Genomic DNA, 26,168 nt, shown 5'->3' on the forward strand with positions numbered 1-26,168 from the left:
ATTTGCAACATTTGAAAAGATGTAAACTTACACTGCAAAACATACTAAGGATTAGGAGTATTGACATCTTAATCCACTGGCATTATCAGTGTATTCTCATATCTGAGAAGTTGGGCAAAAAATGATAATTAATCTTTTATTACAAAACACATACTCTGAATGTATTTAATATTGAAACATTTCAGTGCATTTTATCTCCAATTCTAGTTAACCAGGAGGTTGTCAGTGGCAACAGTAACATTTCCTTTGTGTTATGCATTATTTCAAAATAAAAGAACTTAACAAACCTGCTTTGAACAGATGATTCCTCTTAATTTATGATGGTGCACAAAGAAGAAATAGTCAATATAAATATGAAAACAGAGAAACAGCAAACCTAACAAGGTAAAATACTTCCAAATACTTCTCATAATAATCCCAATAAATATCCAACAGTTTGTTTTCTAGGGATAATCTCTGTGAATTTCAGGTAACTTCAACCTCCAACAACATATAATCTATTATCAGTACACATGATGGGTATGTTGATTTGAACTGGTTGAACGTAACGCCCCAAAATATTGTCAAAATATTTATTGAAGGAGGAATTACTTTTAGAATGCTTGAGGAACAACTTGCTAAGAAGTTTGCAGAGTTTTCTGTTTTCATTCAAGTCAAAATACTGTCAGTGATAGTGATCCAAACTATCATAAGAGAAACCAAATAGCAACTCAATTTTTTTCTGCAGTCAGAGAGAACAGAAGTTTTAATTATAATTTTTTCATTAAATATTTCTAATTCTCATGTGACTTTGTTCTGTATGAAGATCAATTTTACATTTTAGGTCTGTTTTAATTTTATTCGTACTTTATTCCAAAAGGCTTGTATATTCAGCAGGTACTTCTGATCTGATAGCATGTCTCATTCATGAGGAATTTTTAAATCAATCTCATGAAAACATGCAAGCATTATAAGTTTTGAAAAGGTGTGCCTGGGAGAAGAGTGGAAGAACATGGCAAGCATCTAGTGGTTTTTTCCCCATAATATTATCCTACCCTTCAGCAATTCGTTCATCAGGGATTCCTAAGAAAAATGTGAGGTTTTGTTACTAGTAAACTTTGTCAAAGGTGTCAGATATTCATCTTTTACTTGCACTTGTACAAAAAAAGCTAAATTTAAATTTAAAAAAAAACACACCAAAAACAAAAACAAACAAACCCAAAACAAACAAACAAACAAAACCAAAAAACACAGTTGTTAACTTGATCCCTTCTCAAAACAATTACAAAATATGGGGGGTTTTTGCAAGTTGCAATTTTGATAAAACTATAAATAATTCACCAGCGTTTTAAAGTTTGCAGGTACATTTATCTTTACTATAAAAGAAAAAAAGATGCCTTTGATTGAAATTCTTGTATGTTACATGAATTCCTAAAAATTTATTGTGAGCTGTTCTCCTGTTTCCCAAAATGTCCCAAATTTATTCATGATGTGATAGTCTCAATGTTGGCATACTTATTAAAAGAGAAAATACATATTTTTACTGCTTCTACTCCTCAATGTTGTAGCTGAAGAGACAATTTCTGAAAAATATTTAATTCAAGCCAGTAACATTCACTAGTATTATTACTGTTTATCTGAAAATAATTTAGTACTCACTTTTATGCTGGACCTTTCTGTGTCAGAAAATAATACAGTTTGATCTGAGCAGGAAAGAGAACCCTTTAGTTGCCCTTCAGCTAAAACCCAAATACATTCTCTGACACTGAAAAACTCTGTTTTGAAATTTAGACTACTCATGGTTAGATATTTCAGATATAACTAGTTAACTGCCAGTCTATTACATTTCAAATCTGTTTACTTCTCTCAAATTTATTGCAGCTTTCATTGAAGTAAGAATGAATGCTTTCCTACAAAGCAAAATGCCTTTCAAATATCATACCTTCTAGCACTGTGAAACTGTTTGAAATATTGGAGATTTAGAGTAGTGAGATAAACTGTCAGCTGGTCTTCAAAACATATAAAAATAATAGGTCCAGTTTCAAATCAGACCACCTAAAATTAGATACTTTCAGAGCTCTAGATTTTGAAGCACTTAGGAATGATCTGAACTCAATACTTCTGTTTGCTGATACCAGAGCATAATTTCACACCAGCTATAAATTCAGACACTTCATGCTGCTTGAAACTAGGACAGCTACTGCCAAGAATCTGTGACAGTGAAAACTTAGTGCAGTTGCCCCAAAACAGTCTTTAATAATTTCTTCAGTTGAAGAAACAATTTGTTCTGCTTTCCTTGCTCATTTTCTCACTCATTACTGGAGAGACCCTCTTTAGTTTCTCTTTCCCTGAGGTCTCCCAGGTCACTTGGTCCCCTGTCCTATATATATGAATAAATCCTGAATAATATACACTACCTCAACAATTAGGAAGTGCTGCTATATGCAGTGGAGAAACTGACAGAGAACTTTGGGAAAGCATGGAAAATTTGCTTAATTTGAAGAAAAAGCTGAGGGAAATTTCTACAAAATAGGTCAACGGGGAAGTACAAGAAACTTAAAATATACTGAACAATTAACATTTTTATTAAAGTGAGTTCTCAGACTCTGGATATCACACATGAGCAGTGTGTAAAAGAAAAAGGTGTGATTCAGAGATGTGTATATAAAACCAGTAGCAGTTTCACTGCTAATTTCAAAGTTACACATTTAGTAAGCCTAAGTCCAGCAGACTAAGACTGATCAATGGACACACCAGGTACTAGCTGCCACTTGAAATTCTTTTGCATCTTAGCAATGAGCACGTGGGTATCAGTGAACAGTGATGTGTTGCTGTATGAAAAATTGTTTGCTGACTGTTTCAGACAGCTTTGTAGGGTAATTATTCCTCTTCTTCAACATCTTTCTTAGGAAAACCCAGGGAAGTGAGGCGCATAACCGAGAGACACAGGCATTCAGGTGTTTTAAGAGCTTAATGAAATGAAAGTGTACGTACACATTGTATCTCACCTTTGTTATCTCTGTAGAAAAGACAATTTTAAACTGAGCTGAAAAAATTCTTTAAATGTCCTCTTCCAAGAAAGCTTCCCTGCTGTGTAGATTCACCTAGTTATTATGGGCTTTACTGTAGGGCTAGTGGATGACCTACCATAAGAAGAGAGATAACTTTTTATGCTGTGAACTACAAGCACAGTAAACCCCAGCCTGTTTGCTTGTCTGATGAAGACTCTTCTTTTTCATTTTTAACCAGTTTTATTCAAAATAAGAATGACTTCAGATTGGTTTTCTGTCATTTGTGCTGCCCAAATTTGAAAACTTACTTGCTTAAAACCATAAGGCGACACTACTGAAAAACTAATAGAAAAAAACGCAGAATCAAAAGTTATATTTACAGTCATTCAAAAGCTTTCAAAGCCATGACTTCCAATAAAGCTAAGATTCAGTGGTCATTTAGCAACAATTATTTCAAGGAAACTGAAATTCAAACTGAATTTAAAAACAACACTTAATGCTATAAAATATTTTAGAGACAAGTATTTTTTCTGATTCTGTAATAGCACAGAGCAGTGGTCACATTTATCTGCCCAGTGCAGTGCCAGATATAGTTTACTTCTTCTTTTCCCAAGTAACAGTACAATGTCCATGACAGTTCTATGGCAAACTGAGTACCAGCCTATTACTTCAGTTTAGCAATCCACTAATCCTAAACTCTGAAATGCTAAATAACAGACTAAGCACAACAGAGAGCCTGACAAACAACTGAAACTGCAAATTAACTGCATTTTAAGCATTCTGAAATGTGTGAAAAGGACAATCTTGGACGTGTACATACATGCAACAAATTTCATCTGCTTGTAGAGATGTGCAGTAGTTAATTACACAGTGTAAGAAAAGTATTTTATCTATTTATGCTCAGTAGGTGAACAGGAGCTACCAGTTTCTTTTATGTGTCTTTGCTTTCTGATCTGATAATTTTTATAAAGCACTGCTCCATAAATGGGAAGAATTCTTAACAACTGTGTGGTAAATTGCCTTAAAAATATATTTATTTTAATAGGCTTACTGTTTTGTCTTGATAAAACTGGTCATTTTTATTAGAAACAATATTGCACAAATCTACTGAGTGAATGGGTGCAGAGGTTAATTTTCACAGGAGTAAAATGCATATTAGTCCTCCCTATAACTATTTCCCTAATAAATGAGTATTAAAATCCAAATAGCCAACATTGCAGCTATAAAAACCTCAGCAAGGTAATTTAACCATTAGGACAGTTTGAACACAAACCAAAGATTGAGAAAGACAAGAAAATACCGACAATTTTCTCCTATTTCCTTTTACTCTGCTCATCAAGGCTTGCACACCTACCTGAGCTAAGGGAAAAGGAACTTTTGTAGAAGTAGCACTTTTGCTATGGGTTAATTATCGTCCCTGCCTGTCTTTATTCCGCTGCTTCCCTTTCAGGTGTAATGCTTCAAGGGACACAGAGTCAAACACTGTTTTGATGATAGCTGTGGTACAGTATTTGCTAACTGAGATAATATGCCTGCAGAAGCACACACACACACAACAGTTACTCTCTAGCTGCCACATTGTCTGCCTTGTTTCACTGCTACCTCTCTTTTTCTCAACACCTGGCCCCTCAACAGAAAGAAAAATACTATACCAAATATGATAACAGGAACCAAGGATAGAATTTCAGTTTGCCTATCACTAATAAAAAGCTTTCTAGAGAAAGTTATTTTAACAACCTGCACATTGAACCTGAGGTTCAACAAGGCCAAGTGCCGGGTCCTGCACTTTGGCCACAACAACCCCTGCAGCGCTACAGGCTGGGCACAGAGTGGCTGGAGAGTAGCCAGGCAGAAAGGGACCTGGGAGTTTGGATCAGCAGGAAGTTGAACATGAGCCAGCAGTGTGCCCAGGTGGCCAAGAAGGCCAATGGCACCCTGGCCTGGATCAGGAACAGTGTGGCCAGCAGGTTCAGGGAAGTGATCCTTGCCCTGTACTGAACACTGGTGAGGTCACACCTTGAGTATTGTGTCCAGTTCTGGGCCCCTCAGTTCAGGAAAGACATTGAGGTGCTGGAGCAGGTCCAGAGAAGAGCAACCAGGCTGGCGAAGAGCCTCGAGCACAAGTCCTATGAGGAGAGGCTGAGGGAGCTGGGGTTGTTTAGCCTGGAGAAGGGGAGGCTCAGGGGAGACCTCATCACTCTCTACACCTACCTGAGAGGAGGTTGTAGCCAGGTGGGGGTCTGGTCTCTTCTCCCAAGCAACTAGCAGTAGGACAGGAGGGTATGGTCTTAAGCTCTGCCAGGGGAGGTTTAGACTGGATATTAGGAAGAAATTCTTTACAGAGAGAGTAATTAGATACTGGAATGGGCTGCCCAGAGAGGTGGTGGATTCACCACCCCTGGACGTTTTTACAGTGAGACTGGATGTGGCACTTAGTGCCATGGACTAGTAACCATGCAGTGTTGGATCAAGGGTTGGACCTGATGATCTCAGAGGTCTTTTCCAACCCAGTTAATTCTAAGATTCTATGATTCTCATGGCAGTAAAGACTTTACCACAGAATCACTGAATATGCTGAGTTGGTAGGGACCCACAAGGATCATTGAGTCCAACTCCTGGCCCTGCACAGGACCATCTCCAAGAGTCACAGCAAGTGCCTGAGATGATTGTCCAAACACTTCTTGAACTCTGTCAGGCTTGGTGCTGTGACCAATGACTTCACAACGTTACGACTCAATGACCTATGAAAGTCTTATTCTGTTACAGAGAGGCTAACTCTACCACCTACAACATGAACGAGTCAAGTAAGAGGGAATAAGCAAGGTGATCTTAAATTCATTCCTTACAGAAGAAAGGGATAATACATAGTAGTTAAGATGATCTCATTAAATCCAACATGCAATGAATTAAGTGAATGTGAAATGGAAACAGAAACTTGTTAGCATGAGGGGAAAGTGCTCTTGGGAAGAATTAAGTGCTCTAGTAAGCGAGGAAAGGTAAAAATAACTACTATAATTATATGTACAAAAAGGATTAAGAAATAAGTTATCAAAACTTTGAAGAAGTCATGAAGTCAAGTCTTCTCAAAGCAGGTGGAAGACATTTACTTCTGAGAGAATACTCAGAACAACACACCTTTTAGGTCTCAGAGGATAAAAGCAATACTCTTTCAATTTATCAAAACCAAAAAAAAGCCACTACGGAGACATGTTAAAGACTGTGATTCATTTTTTCACTGTGCAAAGACAGTGGGCTGAACTGAAGTTGTTAACAGGGAAATTATTTTGGGAACTAAAAAGGGTGAATTGTTTGCGGATACTCCTCTATGTGTCAAATTTACTATTAACACATTCTTTAGCTTTAAGGACACTGTGAGACCTATGTGGCTGCTCTTACTCTTCTTCAAATCAGTCTGCCTTCTCTTGGGCCTCCTGTAAAAAAATGGGTTCATAGTTTTCACCTGCGCACAGATGCACAGAAAAGTAGATAAAAGTACTATCTGACACAGTTCTAGAAAAGGCCTGTGATCTTTGTCTTTTCAATCTTAATACAGCAAAGTAAATGAAATATAATTTAAGAGACGCTGGATAACTCCTTGAAATGAACTAATAATTTTATAAAATACACTATAAACCATACTATAAGTTAGGGTGTCCATACAGTGAATAAAATACCAGGTAAAAAGTCAGAAACAAGACACCTTTAAAAAATAAATTTGCTATATTTTCTGAAACACAGATTGTGTAATAATAAATGATAAAATAGATGTATCTGCTTGCTTTACTTAGGGCAGCGTATTACTCTATTATTGAAAATAATGGGAGACCTCTGAGATTCCACTCCTCCTTCCCTGAACTTGGAAGTTCCACATAAGCTTTCACCTGCAGTCACACACGTCATAAACCCTGGTTTAGGATGCTGCCAACTGTGCCACTTTTCAGGAAGAGCATGATCTACAAAGTATAGATATATAGTATACTGTATAATCCTTAGTAAGCAAATAATTTGCTAATGTTATCCATGCTATGGTTTTCTATCCTTTTAGCTTTCTATTTTATATATTGCGTGTGTAATATCTGTATCCATCCATGCTCATGATATCTTGCCTGTATTGCTTTACTCTTTACTTACTCCCTGCTGTGTGAAAATAAGATTTTAAAGAAAATCAAACCACATAAAGAACACGGAGGATCTATTTTCTTTGTCACTCTGCACATCTATATGGTCTGATCACCCTGTCCTGCAGTTTTATCATCCCTAACAGCGTACATGTCTCAGGCTTACATCTCAGGCTAAGGAGATAAGGAGAAGCATTTTCAGAATAAGTCAGTGTATAGGAAGAAATGGTAAGTGGCAGCTGATTGGTTAGGTTTTTTTTTGGTTTGCTGTCTCGGGACTCCGTTATAGAAGAACAGACAATAAAAAACTGATCAGCTGCAGTTTTTTGGCTAAACTGAAACTGGACACAACCTGATTTTCAGCATATGGAAAAATAGTAAGATAAATTAATGCCAAAAGTAATTATGCTTGGTGGAACTACCAGATGCAGTTTTACACATTTCTTTTAATTCAATACAAAGTCAAGTGTCTTTTGGAAAATAATTTTCATCTATTTTAAAGATACAACCAGTAAAATTATGCTCCTTCTTTGACTAATACCTTACATTTGAAGTTACTGTCCAGAGGTTTTAGTGATATAAGTGAACAAAATATTATACAGGCCAAAATATTAACATATTCCATATGATGATCAAGCCACATTCAGAAAACAGAATATGGGGAAAAATAAGGTGAGGATAGTTTTCCTTGGGGAAAGAATATAATGGAAATATCTGCTGCTACCCTCAACTAGCAATTTTAAACTTGCCAACTAACTTCTATGCAGTCACATAGCCAAGTGTCCAAAACTAGATTCTTCTTCTCCATCTTCCCTATTTAGAACCCTCTTACCCTCTCCTATTTGGCCATATGGGAAGCAGTATTTATTTGTTCACCTGTACAAAGCCTCTCTAAACTAAGAAATAATGAAACATTCAACCTACTGAAACCATTTGATACAAATGCACTCTTTGGTTCAGATTTTCTTGGCTGAGAAGGCCACCCTTGGAATCCACCTGCTGTGACAGTCACAGTCTCAGTGACATGAAAGAGAAGCCCCCATGTGGCTCTGTAGCCCCAGTTACAGCCAGGGTTTTCCCAGTATTAAGGGTACAACTGCAGCCAATACGGTCGGCATTAAAACAGTTAATCCTTTTCCAAGGCTACTTGTTTTCAGTTGATATATTTTAAAGGATGCAGACAGATGGCATCACTTGCAAAGCTATTGTTTTAGTTTGTCAAGAAGCAGAGCAGCACCTGGAAAGCACTCAAAAGTTACCATCAAACAGGATAAATGCAGAATCTGAAAGATTGACAGAAATAAGCTAAATTCTTCAACAAATAAAATATTGGGCATTTTTTAAAGCTCAATGAGATGTTTAAATCTGTGTGAAAATTTCAAACACATCAGTTTTTCTTAAAATTATATTGTAAAAGCCTTCATTTCGAGTCTTGCCAAGGTCAGACAGGAGGTGTCTGAGATAAACAAATATAATAAAAACAATTCTGTACCTTTTAAAAAGCATAAGAGTCTAGGTTTAGTCTAAATATGCTCTCTTATTTCTCCTATGCTTGTTTGCTAATTATTCAAGTGCCTCTACCACAAAAAAATTTATTAGCAAGAATTTCTTCTGTAGTGAAGGAGACATTCTAATATGTAATGCTTTAATACTCATCTGAATTTAGATACAGCTTTGCACAATAAAATGCTATCAGAACTTTTGCAGAAATCCAGTTGTATTGATTACATATATCTAGTAGTTTCCAGCTTGTTCCATTAAATAATTTTCTCATAGATCAGTCCACAATATATATGTCCATAATAATGACCGTTTAATATATGGACATTTTCTTGTCTTTACAGACAAATGTTTGGAGGGATTGGATGTGCCCTCACATCCTCAATTCCATGGAGCAATAGTGTATTGCTACAAAGCACAGAAGTAAAAATAGAGATGCAATCAAACAGGAGACATCTACTAAGGTAAAAATATGATGCAAATGCAGATCACTACAAAAATATTCCATCTCTTTTTGTGCTACATCAGGCCTCAGGCTTCTTTCTCTGTAGTTGATGCATTTGAGAACTATTGTTTGTTGCAGATGTGACCCAGCTTTCTTGGCATGAAGCAGAAGGCTTCTTAAATCTAATACAGTAGCATTACTGAGCTACATTACCTCTTTTGAATGAGGGAAAAGAAAATACAGAAAGACAAGAAGAGGTAGAAATTATTAGAAGAAATAAAATAATGCCAAAGAAAGAAAAAACACAATTAAAAAAAAAATCAAAAGCTTACAAGGAAAAAAAAAGGATAATAAGGACACTAAGGGGATTCTGAGATCACAGGTGTGCATGTGTACATAGAAAATATGCTCTCCCATCATGGACAAGCTCGGCCTAGACAAGGAGAAAAGGAAGAATCTTATTGCAGACACAGAGACAAGTGCAGTTTTCTACCATTTTCAGTGATTTCCAGTTAATGATACATTAGTGATTTGATAATTTTTATGTGCTATTCGAAGAAGTATGAACCAATGGTTGGTTGTACATGATTCAGTGTTATGCATTGCACCTATTTAATTACAAGCCATAGAATCAAAGGAAATAAAAATTACCCCATGCCTGGTTGCTTAAGCCCCAGTAAGTCACATAAGCTGTTCTTTTGTGCAGCTGTATTACAAGGAGATAAACATTTCCAATGAATTAGCTATATTTTAGCCAGGACCTTGAAAGCTTTTGCATTGTGAAGTTAGATTCAAGATTACAGATCTTCAGATTACTGTTTCTCACTGCCTGCTTTTTCTTTCTTGAGCATTTTGGGTCTATGGTACTAGAAGAGAAAATAAATGCAGCCAAAACTCATCCCCTAGATTAGAACTCATTAAAATAAAAAAAAAAAATTAAAAAAAAAAGGTTGGATTAAGAAATTTAAAAATTTATCTTTTGTCCATTACACACTTTATCATATTTCAAGTGGGAACACTCCTTACAACCAATATTGAATCATCCCTAAAGAGCCTTAAGCCAAATTTTAGATAAACTAATATTGAAGAAGGGAACTCATGAGATTTAGGGAGAACCAGGTTAGAAGTCTCTGCTTGGTTCAATTCAGAACAGAAACCCAATCTACCTCTGAAAGAGTGGGTAAGTATTCCACCCACTGTGCTACTGAGTCATTTACAATTCTGGTCCCTACCAATGACCTTTTAATTTTTTATAAAAATTTAAATAACTTCCTTGGAGACATTCAAACTGTAAAATATGGAGGTAAGGTTACTTAAAATGAGAGCTGGGTTAAATCCAAGGCAAATGGAGATCTAAAATTTATTTTCTTTATCCCAAAATGTTCCTTAACCACTACCCACTCTGTTAATTTCTGCTTTGATATCTTCCTTCCTACCTCTCTTTTCCTCTACCTGGGCATATAAAACGTGGTAGTGCAATGTCAGAAAAAAACAAAACAACTTTGACTTATCAGAATTTTCCACCTGACCTGTTTGCCTGTATAGTTATCAGATTCCCATAAAAAACTAAATCTACTCTTTGCATACGTGCATGCATGTATCATGGAGATATAAGTAAACTTGATGTCACCCATGCAAGAATGTGGCATGAATGAGAAGGAAAACACAATAAGGAAAAAGTACTTTCTCTTTATGTCCTGCATTCTTCCCCTAACATTAAAACATAGACCAGCAATGAAGGTAGTAGAAGCACACAACAGACATCACAGCAAAACCAGACTGATTCAAGAAAAAACTGACTCAAGAAAAAAAAATCCACCAAAATAAAAGTTTGTACTCCACATCCAGACTTTGCAGCGAAGCTATAACAATGTCAGAGCTGTGTTATTATCACCAATCATTTGGCCCATTTGACATCTTTTGATGTTAAGTAAAGTATGCAAAATGCTTTTACACAAGCCAAAACCAAAATAAATGCATTGGTCTCAGATGCAGTACTGATCTAGTCTGGTACTAAAAATATACATAAATATTGCATATTGAAAAAAATGTACTCTGTCATTTCACAAGAGAAGCATTCCATTTGTTGTAATAAATTACTAATCTGACAGATTGCAGACAGAGTCATGTTTACAGTATTTCAAGGTTCATCTTGTTTCCTTGTTCTTCTGTGCTGTTTTGACAGCAAGAGATAACTCATGCTTTTCTTTTTATCTGTCTATAATGGCAATGCAGTAAATTAAACCTGAGGTTATTTTAGCCAATCAGAGATCCTGATTAGTTGCAGTCTAATTAAGAAATAATGAATGAGGAAATAACAAATTTCCTCTACCTTGTTTATTTTTGTAATTAAAATGCATACTGCACATCAATCAAATAATCTACATTATTAAAAATTGCATACTTTTTTTGGAACTCAAGTGTTGCTTTGTTGGCAGGAGCATTTATCAGGGTTTATGGCCAGCTGTCAAGGAATCATAAGGTAGTGACATTAAGCTATCTGATAAATATCCTCAAGGAAAGATGGGAAATAATCAGCTGCAGCTATTCCAAGAATGCCCAAACAACATGCAGTGCTTCACTTAGTGTAGAAGAGCATCAGGCCTTAATGTTAAGATAATTATTTAGGTTGTCAGACAACAACAAAGGCCTAATAATTCTTTCAAGCTTTTAATGGCTACAATTTAGTCTGGGGTGTCACTTGTGCTCCTGTAAGTCTTGATCTGGAGTGTAGTGATAGAATAAACTGCTGAATAAACTACATGTGAAAACCTCTATAAAGAAAATGGATAAACACAACTTTCCACATTATTAAGTTCACAAGCAACAGATAAAACATACTTGGGAGGTTTAAATCTTATGCACAAAACACGAAGTAAGGAATTATCAAATAAGACAGTTTAGGAAAGTTCAAAATATAGGGATTTGCTTTTGAGAACTTTCACTTTTTAGACAAAAAAAAGGTTAAAATACAAAATATAATTGGCTTAAGTATGTACATATTTTCACAGGGCAAATAAATAAAAAAGTTCAACAATTCCTGTGCAGATATTTCTTAGTGGTGACATTTACAATTTCTTCTTTCTAGGGATGGATTCCACTGGCTTATATGAAAAACAACAATAGAATTAACATTTGTTTCAGGTCATCTTTTTGACTGCACTGTTTTCCACGTAAAGAAAATAAGGATATAGTGATAAAGATATGCCACATTATATTTACATATTCAAGATAAAGATAAAAAGAAAACCAAAATGGAAAAATCCCATGCTTTGGCATTATACCTGGCAGCCAGCTTAATCTACAATTATTGCATTAACTCAAACTTTAAAATCTTGAAGTGTCTTTATGTTTCATTACAAAAATCATTCTGCTGTAAAATTATGTAGGTAATAGTGACAACTATGGTTATGGTTTCAATGACAATCTTTGCTTTGCTTGTAAAAAAATGCCCATAGGTGACATGCTCCCTGGTATTAGTTTCTTGAGCTTGAAAGATGGGTCATTGTATTCAGATTATAAACTACGTCTGAATTTTTCTTAGGTACAATCAAAACACCAGAATTTTTTTATACATTTATTGCTGAAAACAGGATCTGGGAAGGAGGTAGTATGACCTTGGATTTCGGTCTTTGGAAATGGTGAGTTTGACTATCTTTTCAATTTCAATAAGCCCTACATACTTAAGAAGGAAAAACACTGGAGAGAAGTAAGAGTGCATGAGTTTAAGCTTCTAAACACAGGAATACAATATTGATCCTCAAAAATCATTATACTGTTGATGCAAGGGGAGGGGAAAGGAAAAAAATCTCTTTCTATTAATGTTTCAGGCAACTAACATGAGGGACTTTTGAGTCTTAAATTTGCTGCAACACTCAGCAAAATAAAATACTTACAACTTTTCAGATTTCTAACAGAGTACACATTTCAAAAGCCATTTTTCACTATTTGATTGTAAGTATATACCACCAAGCAGCTGGGGAATATAAATTAGGTTTGAAATCTGCTTACAGTTTTGAGATTCTTGTCACTATTTCTGGGGAGATCCTTGTATAATACTTTTAAAGCAGAAAAAATGCTATATGAGAGCCAAATATTTGAAATGGCTTTACTCATTTATTCTAAGCGCCCATACTTTAACCTTATTCCATGCACAACAGGACAACACACCAACATTATTTCAATCATAATTCTATTTCTAATGTCTAATTTAAGCAACAAACTCCCTTTAAAGTATTCAAACTCTTTAGAAAATATTTTTATGGGTGGGTGAGAAGGTGGAAGAGTTAAAAAAAGTGTATTTTTAAATATTTCATCACTACTTGACCCTGTTGAGTGTGGCTGTGTTTGTCACTGTCTAGAAGCAAAGAAAGTGGAAAAAACAATGCTAACTGGTGCTTTAAACTTAGAATTATTTTCTCTATCAGTGGCTTTCCTTAGAAAAGTATTCTTTAACTGAGTGAAACTATTATCTCTCCTTAGTGACAGAAGCTGTTGGAGGATCTTTAAATTCAGCTATAACAAACCTAATTCACTTGAAGAACAGTGCTATTTCTCATTGCAATTTCTTCTGTATCTAGGTTGAGTGTGCAGTTGGTAGCAAAGAAAGGAAGTTAATTTTTTCTGTTTCCACAGGTCTTTGTACAAAAAGAAAATATAAGGAAACCATTTCTCTATCTATTCATGTTTTAATTCTACTACATATTAACTAGGAATGGTTTACTTTTAGGAGAGTTTAGTGCTAGTGAGGTTTATGACAGTTTTATTGGAAGCATTTAACAAGATTCAGGGTTTGTCAGGAGTTGGACCAGTGAGCAGCCTGAAGGCCACTCAGCATAAACACACTTGTAGATGAAAACATCCACATCATCTGCAAAAATGAGAAGTAAAAATAAACTTTAAGAGCATTGTACAAACATTTACAATCACAGTCAAAATTTCACTTCTCATCCTATCATTGAGAACCGTTTTGAATTACTGTGCCTAAGTGATGACGAGTCTTCAGTATAAATGATAATGTGGTAGCACTGAAAAAAAGAAATTATGTTGGTACTTGCAGTGTATTCACAACTAGAAAACATATCCTGTTTTTTCCTTCTCAGTATGGCTATCAGCCTGAGTCTCTCCTGGGTGATAACTACAGGAGGACAAAAGTATTGATGTTTCCTTCCTGTTGGAAATCTCTCCATCTTCATGTTAGATATTCAAGCTGTTACAGGGGGAAAAAAAAGTCATAAGGCACTTGACTTGCAAATAATCTGTAACAGCAGGTCAGGGCCAACTAACTTTCCTCACCAAAAGAAAGGAAAATGCAAGAAGCAAAAGACAGGGAGAGACAGATCTGATTTCTGCAAATGTCCAGCCCGTCTGCTCTGCCAGATGGCCAACTGAATCACAAGAGGAAGGTGTCATAGTCACAGAGAAACCTGAGACTTTCCTGCTTTATCATGCTTTAGCCAAAAATAATAATTCAACAGCAGCCAACAGAACCCTAAAGGTTTTGTGTACTAGCATGTCGAGCTTTCCTGTAATCACTGTGATATCTTCAGGAACAAGGGATGGCATGAATCATTATTTGGATGTGATAACATGACCCATACAAACATTAGGGGATAATGGGCAAGTCTGCACTCTGCAAATCGAATCACACCATGATCCATCATTAACCTAAGTGAGCTATTGCTTTATTGAAGTAGCCCTGTAAATGAATAGGTCACAGTCTATTTAAAAGCTGAGAGATTTGTTAATGCTCCAAGGTCTTATATTCTATTAGAGCATACAGCTCAAGTACAACTGAGATTCGAAGTCTGCTCTTAAAGGATAGGTAGCAAAGAAGGGAAAACCTAAGATTTGTACAAGAATAATTTTAAAACACTACACTGAAACAGAGTTATTTGCACATATATAGAAAGGTAATTTTACGTGTCTCAAAGTTTTGTCTTAAAGAAGGAAGAAAATAATCACTACTTTGAAAAGTGGTGTTTTTTTATTTCTCACAAGCTTTTATAGTGCAGAGAGTCAAGACTTTGAGACTGCGTAAAAAATAATGCACTTCCAGTTAACCTGAATCAGCATTACATGACAAATTACCATTGTACTTCAGAAAAAGCTTTAGAATTCAGCATAGGAGGTTTTCAACATTAAGCCAATTAATTGCTACTTTAGAAACTCTGGATTTTGCATAGCCCAGGTCTTAATACCAGTTCTTCACTGTTCAGTTTAGATAACAGGACTGAGCTTCAAAACCAGTTAAAACAAACCTTTCAAAGACTCATACCCCTCTCCTTTTTTTACTGCATCCTGGCAGCTTTATTCAATTACAGATGCAACAAGGAATTATGGATATCTTCCTTTAAGACCACTGAATCATAAATGAGGAAGGAATTATTTTCCTCTTAAATATTTCTGAAATAAAGTTTAAATCAAGAATTATATATTTCTTCGCAAAAAAAAAAAAATCTTTACAGCTGTAAAGCTTATAGAAATTCCTCGCAAATATGAGTCTATTAGGTAAATCATTATATGCTAGCAAACCTCTTTTGCCTGACAAAGGTAGGAATAGGCTTAGCAATTGAGAGGAAGAGATCTTCTCCAGGAGCTGCATGGGTACTTTGGAGGAACAGCTGCAGCAGAACTTGCTAAATAGTGACAAATCAGTAATAACCTGATAAATTTTTATATCTTTCTAGGAAGGACAGATGATTAGCTTCCACTTTCTTCACTTTTACCTTGAAAAATTAAAAAAATATCTGTGCATACTTCACATATGACTGTTAAATAGTTGTTCTGAGAATATGTAAGGCGTTTTAAGGGGTTGTGTCTTGCAGTTTTTGTGAGTTCTAGGGCATCTACATAGAGTAACTGGTTACATTTCTACAGGTTGATCGTTTTCTAAAGGTTGATCAGAGTAAGCTACTAAATATTACTATACACGCAGTTTTACTAATTTCTTTGTTGGGACACACTTTGCTCTTGATACTCAAATTATATATGCCTTTCCTTTATACGTCCTCAAGACCCTATGACATTTTCACTTGCTGGATTGGAAGTCACTAGAGCATACTGCTTTTACTGACAAGAGCTAAGTTTAAGAATGTTCAATCTTTTTTCTCCAGTCACGGCTTCAAGAAGGACATTCTTATTCATGTTTAAACAATTCAGTTCACTCTAGAGCCTTGGGAACCAAATTCGGTGAAATACCTTTCCTGTGCATAATAATGAAGTCCCCATGAACCACATACAACTTTTGCAGAATGTTAGACACTTGAGTAAGCTACTGTCTCAGACCCTTCTCTAACTTTGAAGTCTGACTTAACATTTGTATTTCTGGAACCTCCTTGATATCTATGATTGTCTATAAAGTTAAAATAGCATAGCAACTTTTATAGATACAAGTTGTTTACCCTTCAACTGTTAGGATTATATGTAAGCCACTGGTTACTCGTTCTTCTTTATTTCTATTTGATCTAGTAATTGGATAAAAATGCATTCTCTCAGTGTAAAAAAACAACTAATAAATTAGGGAAGAGTATATAGAAATCGATCACAACTGCTTATGACAAGACTTTGGAACACAAGACAATAAATCTGCAATCTGTTCTTTGATCACCTCTCTCTGTCACAGCCAAGGAAATGACTCTGACACTCAATCCTGAGGTTAGCTGAGTTGGTTAAAGCATGGTGCTAATAATGCCAAGGTCCATGAGTTCGATCTCCCCATGGCCCATTCTCTTTAGGGGTGGACTTGGTGATCCTTAGTGGGTCCCCTTCAACTCATAATGTTCTGTGAAATCTTAATTCATTTTCTTTTGAGTTGCACACTGTAGAAATAATAGTTACATTTAACACAGAAATTCATTCTTGTCTCCTGGCCTATCTGGATAAGCTTTCAGAATTCAACGTTAGCAAAATGTTACTGGGGTTTTTTTTCTTTTTTACTGATATTAGTTTTTAAACGGATAGAATCAGTCTTTGCTCCTAGCACTGAGAAGAGATACTATCTTATCAGAAGAAATAGAGAACAAGTAGGAAGATTTCATAGGATGGTTAAAACTGGAAGGGATCCTAAAGATTATCTAGATCCAAACTCCCTGCTATGGGCAAAGGTGTCACCCACAATATCAGATTGCTCAAAGTCCCATCCAGCCTGGCACTTGAGTTAACCCCATTCTCAGCCTGCCTTCGTAGCAGAGGTGCTTCAGCACTTTGATCACATTGATGGCCTTCCTCTGGACCTGTTCCAACAGGTCCACACATTTTCTCTGCTGAGGACTCCAGAGGTGGACACAGGACTCTAAGTGGGGTCTCACAAGAGTGAAGTAAAGGCAGACAATCACCTCCCTTGACCTTCTGGCCACACTGCTTTTTGATGCTACCCAAGATGCACTGATTTTCTGGGCTGCAAGCAGACATTGCCATGTCGAGTTTTTCACCTTCCAAAAGCTCCAAGTCCTTTTCCCCAGGGTGGCTTTCACTGAGTTAATCTCCCAGTCTGTACTCATGTTTGGTATTGCCTTGACCCAAGTTGGACTTGTTGAACCTCATAAGGTTCTCATGGGCCTGCTTCTTGAACTTGTCCAGGTCTGCCTAGATGGCATCCTGTCCTTCAGATGTGTCAACCGCACCATTTAGCTTGGTGTCATCGGCAAACTTGGTGGGTGCACTCAGTGTCACTGTTTGTCACTGGCAAAGATATTAAGGACCACTGGTCCCAAGACAGAGCCCTGAGGGACACCACTCCAAACAATCTCCACCTGGATATAGAGCCATGGACCACAACCATCTGACTGCATCCCTCCAGCCAACTCCTTCTCCGCCCTTCAAACTCATATCTCTCCAAACTGGAGATAAGGATGTCATATGACCACATCAAAGGCCTCACAGAAGTCTAGGTAGATGACCTCAGTCAGTCTTCCATGTTCCACTGATGCAGCCAGTCCATCATAGAAAGCCACCAGATTGGTCAGGCACAGTTTGCCCTTATTGAAGTCATGCTGTCTGTATTGGATCATATTTGTTGTATGGTACATTTTCTATAGGCCTCACTCCTGTTACCCAAGGCCACTTTAGGTGAACCTGTGAAAGGTCACATATTACTATTAATTAGTGCTTAATTAATGCTTAATTTTTGTATATCAGACCAATCAAGTGTAGTTGTCAGACAGCAAAAATTTCATAGGAGGATCCCTTCTGACAGAGACTGCCACCTGAAAGCAGAGGGTTAGACCCAAGGATTTCTGCTGGCTGCTGGTCCATTTCTGAGGAAATCCACAGTGAAGTTTCAAGGCTTCCCTAAGTCATACTAACAGCAGCTTCCAAAAGAAGCACTTCCAGCAGGTATGTAATGAGCAGGGCAGTCACATGGTAGCCATACTCTCTGCCTGGCCAAAGGCCTGCTATTTGCCAATAGCAGAACAGTGACTGAGGGGGACCATCTTGTGACTGAGGGGGACTCCAGTCAAGGTGAACCCAGCTTTGTTCCTATTCTGTGCTCACAAAGAGGCTAGGAGGCTAGGGTCAACCTAAACTGAAGCATATTTCTACAAGAATAAATAATTACTACTGGAATGCAAAATGAAAGATGCTGATGAGTCAAGCCTGTCATGCCTGATCATTGAGTTGTCTCTTCTTCATCTAGTTTTACTTCTCTGACAAAGACCAGAACCAGGGCTATTTTCATCACTGATAGGAAAGTTAAGGAAAGAGTTTTTATTTAATTTTAGTTTATTTGACTTTAGTTATTTTATTTCTCTCCCACCTAAGTATTTTAAACTAACTACTATTATTTCCATATCTACCATCACTATTTTTTATTATGTAGTTCAATCTATCAGATCATTAACACATTATCTACGAAATTCATTATGGCATATTGAAGTGTTTTCCTTCAGCTGAAGTAATTTTCAAGCTTCATTGCTATTTCCACACAAGTCCCATTGTATTGCAAAAGTTTCCAGTGGTTTAAAAGACATAATATATAAAACAGAACTGAAAAAAGAGACCGCTTTTGTGGGTGAAGTCAACCATCTTTGACTCTGCTACCATAGGACAGATGTTTGGAAAAAAATCTGTCATTTGGTAAGGACAGTAAGAACTAAAAGACAGTAAGTGCAATAGGAGTGTCTACTTTGAAGCAGTGGCCAGGACACCTCAAAATTCAGTTTACAACTAAATTTTACTGTAGACAGTAAGAATCTCTGTACTAAGACAGAGCAGAGAAGAAACACAATGGAAAAAAAGGAAGCAACATATTTGTTACAAGATTTCAAAAAGAAGGTAGGTATAACAAGCTATGACAAAGTCCACTTGCTCTGTCAGGGAAAAACTTTCTGGTGTTTAGCAAAGTAGTTATATCAACAGGTCCCTCACAACAGGTTTCACTGAATAGAAAAAAAAAATCAGTCAAGATAAAACAATAAAGAACAAGGAAATTAGGAAAGAGGATCCATTAAAACAAAATGCCTAAGACAGTTATTTACCCCTGTTCATTCAATAGGAATGCAGGCTTTTCAGTAGTGAGAGATGATTAATATCTTGTACTATTTCTCAAGAAAAAAAATTACTTTCTTTAGTGGACAGCTTCTTAAACCCATGATGACATATATGGGAATTATGTCTTAATATTAGGCAGACTCTTAAGTGGCATCCTAAAAAGAGACAGACTTAAATGTCTTTTTGAAATTTTGGTCTCTGAGCAGCAACTTGTATTAATGAGAGATGACAGAATGTGTACTCTTTTATCCTAGTTTTACCTTAAGAAGTATGCTGTCAGGTTTACTCTGTGGAATCTGATTGTCTCGCACTACAAAACAATGCACATATATCCCAACTTTATTTCCACTACTATGACACAACCACTTAGAAGCATCATACAGCTCCAAATTGAAGGTGAGTAGGAGTGAATATCTTGAGAGAAATGAATGTATCACAGCAGACCCTACCTCCCTCCCTATCAAAGACTTTTGGAAAAGTGAAATCTAGAACTGGAAAAAGAGGGGCTATCTTTCATATTAGATGTTATATTCTGGTCCCTTTAGTGAACAATCATTTGCCTAAGACAAACCAAAAATCATATAATAGTTTTCATAATGCAGTATTATAAAACATATTTCAGACTACATACATTCTTAGCAGTATTTGTCTGCTGTTGCCACCATGAACCATAATTCATTTCTTTGTGATACCGTATAGGCTCAATGTGTTATACAAACTCAAATTATGTTCATATTTTAAAAAGTCCTATAAAAACATCTCCATTTAAGAGGTATGTATACACACAACCAAGCTTGTGTATACCTAGAAATGCTTTAAGTAGAGGTATTTTCATGAGCCATCTAAAAGCAGAACAGTATTTGGCTTCATATAATGATCTTCACATTCAGGATCCCTCAAAGTGCTTTGCAAATGAAAAACCTGGAAACCAACCAAGATACTGACGCTGTAGGTAAGTACATATGATTTGAAGGGGAGCAGATAAATACAGAGGTATTAGAGTTTCTTAACACATGAATGAAAAGCCGTGGTAAGAAAAATCAAAGACACTGTGGCATCAATTTTAATTTTTTCCCGTTCTGTGTTTCTCTTCTGCCTCTTTTTATTAACAGTCTTTAATACACAGGTTCAAGCACATCAGCTGTCAGAAATAAAAGACAATGTGGAAATGAGATTAAAATGTGGCTGTTCTACTCACCAGCATACTGAAAAAATATCAGTATGTTTTATTGTTTAAAACAATGTAATTTAGATCTTGTAGAAATAATTTTCTTTATGCATTTACACTAAAATTGAACTATGTTTCTTTTCTAGACTTTCACAAGGTGTTGAGGAACTCCAGTAAGACTGTCATCAATTTGTTTATATTTGACTTTGTATTTACAGTTTATCATAAAATTGTTACAGTTGGAAGAGACTTCTAAGATCATCAAGTCCAAGCATCAACCTAGCATTACTGTGTTCACCACCAAACCATGTTGGCAAGTGCCATATCCACATACGTTTTAACTCATCCAGGGATGGCAATTACACCACTTCCCTGGGCAGCCTATCTCAATGGCTGACCACCCTCTCAGTGAAGAAATTTTCCTAATATCCAATCTAAACCTCCCCTGGTGCAACTTGAATCTGTTTCCTATTGTCCTGTCCGGGAGAAGAAACCAACCTCCACCTCACTACAACCTTCTTTCAGGTAGTTCCAGAGAGTGATAAGGTCTACGTTGAGCCTCCTTTTCTCCAGTCTAAACAACTCCAGCTCCCTCAGCCACTCTTCCTAAAACTTAGTCTCCAGATTCTTCATCAGCTTTATTGCCCTTCTCTGGACATGCAAATGGTTCAGTACATACACACACATACATATCACTCTTTGTCAATATTATGAAAAACATTCAGAAAACAATTTGGCACTCCTAAAAGACAGAAATAGAGTTGCTCAACAGAAATACCTATATGTGATCATTTTTCAAAGCCTTATGACTGTGAATTGGACAACTACGGTAACTTAATCAAAATGCAAGTTGTCATCACAAAATAATTTCACACAATACTCACATTTGTATTATTAACTATGTTGTCTGGTAATAAAATATAAGCAATAGAGGTAAAGAGTTTAATAAACTTTGTATATTGTTATATAAAAATTAATTTATATTGTTAGAATCACAAATTGAATGTATGACAAAAATAAAACTTTTAAAGTAAATGTGTCCAAACTTAAAATACATTCTGTTTCTTTGCTGTAACAGTTCCAGGTAATTATATTATACCTAGAAAATAAGGAATGGACATGTAATAAGAACATTCACTCTCTTATGGTCTTTAAAAGCACAAGGATAAGAATAAGCAATATATTCCAGAGCAAAAGGTACGACGTCCCTCCAGTCAGACACTGTCATCTTCAGAATGTTGTATGCATAGGTATTCTTTTCATATACTCTCAAGAAAGTTGATATTTATGATGTTATGCCTAATGAGAAAACTGTGCTCCAAATTATTTTTATGTTTTAGCAATCAGTCATCACATAGGAAACTATTAGTGTTGTACAAGTTTTATAGTAGGGCATATGGTGAGGAAAGGCCCACTTCCCACCAATGAGATGGTGGTACCATGTACTTCCATAGCTGTTACGTAGAGGCTGTAAGATACAAGCCTCTGTGCCCTCCCCTCACCTCTGTGCTCCATTACATGAACTAAGCACAATTTTCCACCCTGACTTTATCTCCTCTCTTTTACTGTAAGACTTTACATTGGATGGGCACACCAGAATAGTTTAGGAAAGTTAATACAGGACTAATAGATCCTCCGATCATATTAAAGAAAATTTACCTGAGCTCTAGGTGACTATAAAATATTTGAAAAACTTGATAATGACACTTTGCACATTGACTTACCTCCTTTTGTAATTTTGTGATAGTTGTTTAAATACTTACTTAAACATAAACTTTTTAACCTTTTATGAAAAATTTATAACCATACCTTTAAGATAATGTGGTAGTAACATCCAGATAAAGGCAATAAAGATAAAAACATCATGACATTTTCCTATTACACAGGTGTCAACAAAGTATTTTAAATAATTTGAATGCTTTGAAAAAGCTGTCAGTCTAAAAATCACTTAAAAAAAGGCAATTTAGGAATTCGCTAACCTACAAAATGTTTAAATCATCTCAAGTACTACCATTGAACTAATTGGTTATTTAAGGTTGAAAGAAAGCAAAATAAGCATTTGCTTTCCTTCTGAATACTCATTACTAGTCATCTTTTTTCTTCAGAAGAACAAAACTGGATCCAAAGATGGATACGAAATGAAAACCTGAATAGAGCAAGACAACCATAACATTTATATTTGCTATTCTGTTGTCTATTCTCTACTGTATGTCATTACAACTAAAATATTATTTCTTCCTATATAGTTGGGGGAAAAAAAAAAGACAAAGTATTGAACGCTCTGAGGGAATTCTATGTATTATGAATAGAAATTGTGGGAGATCCAACACAGTAGCTAAACAAATAACATAGATCTGATATTCAGAACAGTTTGGGGGGGGGAGGGGGGAACAGAGGTGAAGGGTGTAAATTAATCCAAATAAAGCAGACTTGAGGAAGAATGCCAAGATTATGATGTGATAGATGTGAGAAAGACAAAATAAATTACTTTTTAAAGCAATCTTTTCAAACAAAATATTTATTTTCTTGCTTCCCCAAAAGAGAATCTCTTTTCTGTACCATCTCTCACACAGACCCCAATCTCTAAGAAGAGTAACATCAGGTAACTAGTTTGATCAGTCGCAATGGAAGCCTTTGGTCTGTATGCTGATAGGTTCTGGAGCACTCAAATTAGTTTAGCAATTAACTGCTTACGACTTCTGCAATGTAACCATCTGGCTTTCAGATCTGGGGAAATATTTTGTAAGAAGCCTGGAAACCTCTTGAAAACACACTGTGATCAATGATAGTTTTAACAACATGTTCGGAGGACTGAAATAAAGGTATCCTGACAAATTCGTGAATTTCCTAAAAGCATGGTTTCATGGACACATTTTAATACTGATTTGTATTGTATCTGAAACACAATCACACACAGAGTAAAGGCTACATTATAAAAATATCTATTTAGTATTACTGAATTTTTAGGGTTTTTTCATTTATATTTGAACTGGAAAATAGGGGGGAAATTACTGATAATTTCAACCATTGATTGATGCTATCTAGCATCTGTTTAGCTCTGTATAGATATTTGCAGATACACAAAAAAAAAAAATTAACTGTCACTCAATAAACACAGAGATTTACACAAAGTCCGTCATCACCACCACACCATAGCATGTTTTAAAGGAATATTTAAAAGACAAGAAACATGTATTCTCCCTACTCTAGATTAAATATTAAGAATTGAAATACCAAAACCACAGAGCCATTCACATAAAAAATTATGTGAAATATTCAAGATAGATACTTTTCATACATCTCTGTTATAGGTACACTTGCAGCATATTTGTAATTCAGAGTTAAACTCATCAATAAACCATCTGTATAAAGATTAGGTACATTATACTGGTCATCACATGACTAATTTGTATAAGATCAATTTGAAACATTATAATGATAAATCATGGCTCGCATTTGAAAATCTTGTATACCAGGGCTAAATTTTATTTCTCACCATTAAATTGTTTCTGCAGTGCCTTTTTTTTTTTTCTCCCCTAAGGAAAAAAAGGCTGCTCAGGTGTTTTCAAAGTTGTTTCAAGTCAAATTCACATTCCTTACCTTCTTTCTTTTTAATTGAATCTTATTATTGTAAAGGTCAATGCTGAAGAAATTCCACCGCCCCCGTCCCCCCGTCCCCCCGTATTCACGCACATAGGACTGAGCAGTTAAGGAAAAAAAAAAAGAAAGAAAAGAAAAAGGACATAAAAATATGGCAAATACATTTTTCAGTCCCACGAATTTCACACCATACCTTAGCTATTTTCCCTCTCAACTGAGTCCCTAGTTTGGCACACTGTATTTTCGTTTTTATCAGCACTGATCTTCCTAGCCATCACCACCGAAGTAGTTGCACCCACACCTATGTACCTATGTGTTTCAGAGCCGCTGCCCGACCTGGTGGAGGGCTGGACGCCTGCAAAGCGGGAAGGGGAAGGTGCAGCTCCTTCTTCTCCCTCCACTGCTCCCTCTTTCTTTAGGTACTGCGGACTCGCACACTTTGTTTAGAACTTATTGAAGTTTTGCGATTCCAAACCGGGATGAGCAGGGAATGCAGGCTGCTAATCCGCACGGACAGATTTCTCGCGCGTGCCTCTGCAGCTCCTCCGCGGAGGCTGCTTCCCTTTGTGCAGCGTGCCAGGAGCCCCAAAACCACAGCCCCAGCCACCGCGGCACCATCCCCATCTCCCCTCCCCGCCCCCCCTCCCCAGGAAAAGCCGCCTTACCTGCTACATGGAGCTGCAGCAGCACCGACAACACCAGCAGCAGCAGCTGTGCACAGCGGCAAAGCCTCGTTCTCTGAATCACTGTAGCAACAAACTGCCCTTTCTCTTGTTCCCCTTCATTCACAAAGGATCTCACAGGCAGGAAAGGCAGGTAGAACCCACTTTCTCACTGGAAGAGGTTGGCTCCCTTCTCAGATACGACTGAATCCCTCTTTATGGTTCCCTACACATTTACCCTTCAGATCTATACTGCGCTTCAGCAGCAGCCTGAGCTCAACTGCAGCTGATAGAGACCAGCCAATTGGTATTGAGGATTCCCTTTCTGTAACCCCCTCCCACAAAAATACACCGTCTGCATTTGAAATTTTGTTAGTTGTGAAAAGTAGTTTTAACCCCTTGCTTGAAAACCACCCTGTGCTTTTGGAGCTCCAGATAATCTCCTGGTTTCTTTTTCATTAAGAAAGCTCTGACTGATCAAAGTATCCCCAGCTGGACTTTTTAGAGCTTGGTAACATTTAGGGAGAAAACTAAAATATCTGACACAGCAATCAACTGACTGGGAGGATGATGTGCTTGCAATCTAGTAGATACATGACAAAATCACCCCCCCCCCCAAAAAAAAAAAAAAAAACCCAAACCAAACCAAACCAAAAAAAAACCACCCTCCAAAGAAACTGCACTGCAATATATCATCCAGATATCATCCTCATTTTTTCCCCACAGACCTCCTGTATTTTTCACCACAAAACATGTCTGTACTACAATCAAACGAGAAAAAAGGACTTAAATAGTTGGATATACAATCACGGTAACATACCTAGAGAAGAGTGATATTATTTTGCTCAGTCCTGAAATTTATTTACTGGATATGGCTAAAGCATTGAATGTTTCACATTTGAAGAAATAAATTTACTTTTAGACCACTATAAATTTATATCTAGACGTTCATAGTAAATATGCCACCTTCTTGTTTGTACCTTGATGTTTATTTACAGGCAAGAACTATTGTAAAATAGGTTAAGCCTGAAAGCCTGGGGTTTTTTTAACTTAAAGGTATGCTACACGAATTACTGCAAGAATAGAACATTTAAAAAGGACTCTACATTAAATTTTCAACAGAAAAAAAAACCTGGCTAAAACACACAAACAGATAAGTCGGTCATGTAACCTTAGCGCTACCCCCTCAACATA

The 26,168-nt window shown here is 36.4% G+C and overlaps 1 protein-coding gene across 6 annotated transcripts in view; it reads right to left on the minus strand.

Moving 5' to 3' along the window:
• The window catches only part of CDH12 (cadherin 12), a 518,528-nt gene extending 493,133 nt beyond the window's left edge, over positions 1 to 25,395 (minus strand). For 5 of the 6 annotated variants that reach the window (XM_050331367.1, XM_050331339.1, XM_050331330.1 and 2 more), the window contains exon 1: positions 24,978 to 25,395. The gene's annotated coding sequence lies outside the window, so the exon portion shown is untranslated. Of the gene's footprint in view, positions 1 to 24,505; positions 24,613 to 24,977 lie in introns of those variants that run through there. The other variant, XM_050331357.1, reaches the window with a different exon arrangement.
• Between the last annotated feature and the right edge of the window lie 773 nt (positions 25,396 to 26,168).

The sequence above is a fragment of the Myiozetetes cayanensis genome, unplaced genomic scaffold, assembly GCF_022539395.1.
Source record: "Myiozetetes cayanensis isolate MyiCay16 unplaced genomic scaffold, myiCay2020 scf1, whole genome shotgun sequence".
NCBI classification, from domain to species: Eukaryota; Metazoa; Chordata; class Aves; order Passeriformes; family Tyrannidae; genus Myiozetetes; species Myiozetetes cayanensis.